The sequence below is a fragment of the Lontra canadensis genome, unplaced genomic scaffold (assembly GCF_010015895.1).
Source record: "Lontra canadensis isolate GAN:19392208 unplaced genomic scaffold, GSC_riverotter_1.0 scaffold9, whole genome shotgun sequence".
Taxonomy (NCBI): Eukaryota; Metazoa; Chordata; class Mammalia; order Carnivora; family Mustelidae; genus Lontra; species Lontra canadensis.
The window spans coordinates 17493916-17499915 of record NW_022631003.1 but is presented as its reverse complement, the minus strand read 5'-3'; positions in this window follow the sequence as shown (position 1 = coordinate 17499915).

Below are 6000 nucleotides of genomic sequence, written 5' to 3'. Positions count from 1 at the left end.
TAATACTGTGGTTTATAATAAATATATATTTTGGTCTCCCATCTGTAGTTTCTGGTTTACAGCTCCTAAATTCCTTGGAATTTCTTAAGTAATAAATGCAATGGGAACATCTTTTTGTTAAAACATGTGGTCTCTTATCCCCATTTCCTGAAATCAAGTGACCTCAGAGCCGAAAGTTGAAATAGGTGTTTGTTATTCATAACAAGTCTCTTTCAACCAGGACTTACAAGACAGAATTTATGTTATTGAAGTGAGTTTTGGAAATCCCCCAGGCTGGGGTTGGGGGTGGGCGAAGGTTGCCAGGGTAACCAACTGGTGAAATTCGGGTTAGAACTTTCAGTCCCACCCCATGATTTCCGGGGCGGGTGACAGGCTGGTGGTGGAATCTACCTATGGTCAATGATTTAATTAAGCATGTATAAGTAGTGAAGTCTCTGTGAAAACTCAAAAGGAAGGAGTTCCAGAACTTCCAGATTGGTAAATCGGAAAGCTTCCACCTGGCACTATGCCTGGCCCTAAATACCAAATGCCACAGGAATAGAAGCTGATTTGTTCCGGACCTTGCCATATGTATCTCTTCATCTGGCTGTTGACCTCTATCCTTTAACATCCTTTGTCATAAATCGGTATCTTGTAAGTAAACTGATTTGTGAGTTCTGTGAACCACTCTAACAAGTTAATGGAACCCAAGAAGGGGATCAAGGTAACCTTTGATTTACAGCAAGTCAATGAGAAGCTTAGGTAACAACCCAGGCCTGTGATTAACATCTGGAGTGGAGACAACCTTATGGGACTGAGCCCTTAACTTGTGGGATCTGACAGTATCTTGGGCACAAGGTATCAGAATTGAGTTGGGTTGTAGGACATCCACTTGGTGTCCAATCACTTGGTGGTATGGGGAAAACCCCACCACATTATAATTGGTGAGCATAATTGCAATGAATATGTTGTACTGTTTTATGGTTATTGCTATTCTGAAGGACACTTCAGTAGTTCTGAAGATAATAAAGTGTTTTATTCTATCCCAAGTCTTGTAGTAGAATCATTTCTATGAACATATTTCCTATTAAGAAATTATCCTAGCAGGACTAGAAGGAAGCACATGTGATAATATTATCTTAGGCTTTTATGATTCTGAAGGATTACATTTGCAAATGCAGCAGAATCAAATTTTCATGAGAAAAAGAATGAAATGTGTGAAAACATCTTTCTATAATTTAACTTAACTTTCAAGTTCCGATTCCCCTAAAATACCCAGAAAATCCAATCATGCCAATTTGCCAGATAAATCAAAATATATATGGGCTTTTCTCATCTTACCTCTCATTGGTAAATATTCAGTAAATTCACAATTTTCTCATTTTTTCCTTATGATCTATCTCACCAGGGAGTTACAGTCAAATACTCTATTTTAATAAAACTTAAATTCTTGTCTGGGTGCTTATGCTGCAAAACTGGTATATGTTTAAGATTATTTACTTCAATTTGGTCCTTTTATTTAGGAATTGTCTTTTTAATTTTGACATATAAGACATTTATAGGTCTAAAATCAAAACTATAATGCAAATCTAGCTTTCATGATATTCTCTTACCCTTTCCTTCTTTTTTATTAGTTGTGGTTTATCCTATAATTATTTCTTTTAAGAAAATCTAAGAAAGTACCCATATGTATGTGTGTATGTATGTCCATATTTAAGTTGTAGTCCTCCCCATATTTTCCTAAGCAAAAGGTTGCACAATATAAACATCATCCTCCTTCTTGCTGCTTTCATCTAATGATATCTCTTGAAGGCAACCTATAACCATGTAAGCAAAGGGCTTTTCCTCATTGCTTTTAACTGGCATATCAATTCATTGTATGAATTTACAAAGTAGAGTTACTGCTACTTTTCTTTTATATATATATTTTTTTTAATTTTATTGTAATTTTTTTCAGTGTTCCAAGATTCATTGTTTATGCACCATACCCAGTGCTCCATGCAATATGTGCCCTCCTTAATACCAACCACCAGACTCACCCCATCCCACACCCCTCCCTTCCAAAACCCTCTGTTTGTTTCTCAGAGTCCACAGTCTCTCATGGTTTGTTTCCCCCTCCGATTTCCCCCGACTCACTTCTCCTCTCCATCTCTCAATGTCCTCTGCATTATTCCTTATGCTCCACAAGTAAGTGAAACCATATGACAATTGCTACTTTTCTTATTGCGAAGAACCAACAATGCTCTTTTTTTTAATTTCTTTTCAGCATAACAGTATTCATTGTTTTTGCACCACACCCAGTGCTCCATGCAATACGTGCCCTCCTTAATACCCACCACCTTGTTCCCCAAACCTCCCACCCCCCCACCCCATCAAGACCCTCAGGTTGTTTTTCAGAGTCCATAGTCTCTCATGGTTCACCTCCCCTTCCAATTTCCCTCAACTCCCTTCTCCTCTCCATCTCCCTATGTCCTCCATGTTATTTGTTATGCTCCACAAATAAGTGAAACCATATGATAATTGACTCTCTCTGCTTGACTTATTTCACTCAGCATAATCTCTTCCTGTCCCGTCCATGTTGCTACAAAAGTTGAGTATTCATCCTTTCTGATAGAGGCATAATACTCCATAGTGTATATGGACCACATCTTCCTTATCCATTCGTCCGTTGAAGGGCATCTTGGTTCTTTCCACAGTTTGGCGACCGTGGCCATTGCTGCTATAAACATTGGGGTACAGATGGCCCTTCTTTTCACTACATCTGTATCTTTGGGGTAAATACCCAGTAGTCTAACAACGCTCTTAGGAACAGCCTATGCATATAGTCTCTTTCTCTCACTTTCTGTCTCTTTCTTACTCTCTCTCTCTCTATTTTTTTTTCTGTTTGTCACTCTACTTTGAGTATAGTTTCCTAAAAGTAGAATTTCAGGTTCAAAGAGTAAATTCATATGTCATTTTACTAAATTCTCACTAGCAATTTCATCATCTTTCAGTTCCTCCAGCCATGCATGAGTTCCCTGTTACACCACAATCTCACCAGTGGAATATTTGCCACACTCAAAATATTTGTTATATACATTTTTTTTATTAAGTGTGTGATTGAATTTTTTCATATGGAAAACTTAATTTTAGTGAATGAGTGAGGATATTTTCACCATAAGAGTAATAAAGAGGATTAGGGCTAGATCATGAATTTCTTAAGTATCAACCTTATTATATTGAGAAAGCCTTCATAGATTTCTCATTGATGGAAATATGTAATGGTCTGGAGAAAGAGGATGACATGATTACAAAACAGAGCACATTTTAGATGTTGACTTGTATTTATTATTTGAACTTATTTTTAAATATCAGAAATAGCACGTGTTTAGAAAACTGTAGGATATACATGTGATGTTGATGAAACTAGTCTGCTTCCTAGCCAGAATCAGCTTGGAATTACATCCGAAAAGAATTCAATTTTCTTAGTTTGTTTGTTTTTTTTAATAGTTTAACGTATTTTAATAGTAAACTTACAGGAACAGCACAGGAGACAGACACCATTAAAAACATGTACTTGCATGTAGGACAAGTCAGTTAGAAAAGTATACTGAATGGTTGGAATCTACTACATGATAAAAATGTCTCAAACACCATTTAGTTGCTGCCCATAACAAATTACTTGTTTTAAAAAAATCCCAATGCTGGCATTGTCGAGAAAAAGTTTAACAGGTTTATTTATAATTGTTATAAAGTTGAACTGCTGAAATGTATTCACTGAAACATTTTGACTTGCATTAACTCTTTATGTTCCCACATTTATATTAAAAATTCACACACAAATGAAAATGGAAAAACTGCGAATACCTGATTTCTGTCCACTATATTTCCTCCTGCAATCATATACTTAGGTAGCTTTTGATCCCATGGGGGGAAAAAAAAATCCAATGTTCAGAACTACCAGTAAGAGGAAGAAGAGGAAAAAAAAATTTTTTTAAGAGTGAAATGTTTTCCATCATAGTGGATTCTTAAGCATGTTCTCCAGTAAAGAACTGAAAAAGTAATATTAATTTTATAAATGTTTTCCAGAATATATATTTTGATTGCACTTCATTTATTGATGAATCTGAGAGGAGTAATACATTTAGAAATTTGAAATTTCTGTCCAAGAATAAGTTGTATTACATCTTTTTGTTTAAGTCATCTTGTTTCTTTTACTACAGTTTTAAATCTTTATCATTTCATATTCACTATTAATTTTTTCATGTGAGTGTTATATATTTGTTGTTATGTTGGTCAATGCCTTTTCTCTTATTAGAACAATTTGCAATTCTGACAGCTTTTTATTTATATATAATAAAGAATATGTCTTGGACATTTGTCATGAGAGTGGCCAATTTGATAATTTTATGTCATAACTTTCAGCTATTTTTTTCAACACCACATTTTCTATGAATCCACAATTAATATTTGATCATTTATAATCAGTTGTGACTACTCTTTTAATTTTTCTCTCTTTCACTAACTAGACTTCCAGGGCAATGTTAGATAATAATGGTGATAAACTCATTTTGATGTTTACAAAATACATAGAATCACTATCTTGTTTCATATTGGTGACAATTTTAAACATATGATCATTAGCGTATTAAGGAAATAGTCCACCATTCCAATTCACTTAGAATTTTTTCCTTTTCCTCTTCTTCCACCACCTTTTCTTGCCTTTTCTTAAATCAGAAGTAGTTATTTAAGTATATCAATTTTTTTCCTTATCCATGAAGATACCAGATATAATTATTCAGAAAGACACACTTAAGAAATGAATAGGTGCTAATACAATAAGACAGGGAGATGAAGTATGATTATGTAGTAAATATTAGAAGTCCTCAGTGTCATGAATTGTTTGCCTAAGTTCCCAGGAACATGAATTTCTGAAATTTATATGAAGTTTGCAGTAGCACAAAGAATGAATACTAGTAAAAGGAAGACTAAAGAGAAATCAGTTTTTAAACAAGCACTGAAGCATTTTTAACTGAGTTGCATAATATCTGAGTTAAAAGTAAATAAGAAATTATTTTTTTATTAATATCTTATAGGTGTATACTGAGCAGCTTGTGGGAAAATACAAAGTCATTACTTCTATATCTAGTATTCCATACAAACATTATAGTGAGATTAAGGTAGATGTTAATTGAATTTAAAATTGCTATAATATACAGGAGTCAATGGAGGTATTCAAATTATGCAGTAACAGACTATATTAGAAACACAGAGAGTTCTTGCTTTACATGGTTCCCATATACAGATTTCAGTGGTCATGGTTCATTCAAATAACACTAGTTCCCTAACAATACAGTTCAGTTTTCATTTATTACAATATATGGTGAGTAATTGCATTAAGTACAACACCCTGCTACATAAGTAATAGATGCTCATTATGATAAATGACCACTCTTGTCACTTCCTTCAAGGTCTGTCCATGATTGGTCACTGAGAATCTCATTTCATTTACATATTGATAGAAAAGCATACAGTTGTTTTCCCTCTTTGCTTCTCAGTTGTAGAGATACTTTAGGAAGATTATTTTTTCAAAACACTTCTACTGTTACATAATACTCTAGATCAACCTGATTTATATAAGACCTTGGGAAAAAATGAAAATTTGCTTTCTATCAGCAATACAGCTTCATTAATCTAAGGAGTTGTTTAAGCTTTTAAAACCTTGCAGACTATTGACCCTGTAACTGGAGCTAATGCTATTTCTTTAGCCGAATTTTAGAAGAAATAGTATAAAAAGCATGCAGCTGAAAATATTCAAACATCTTGTCAGAAGGTAACAGAATATCCTTATAATAGACAAGATCTTTTTCCACACCATGTGAATGACTTTGCAGAATGTGAGTAAATAAAAAACAGAGTTAAGGACAAAACAACTGTCAATGATACTTCAATAACAAAAAAAAAAAATTAAATAATGGGTAATAATAAGAAAGAAGAAATAGCTGACCGTGAGAATATTGATACTGCCATCATTTCAGAGTC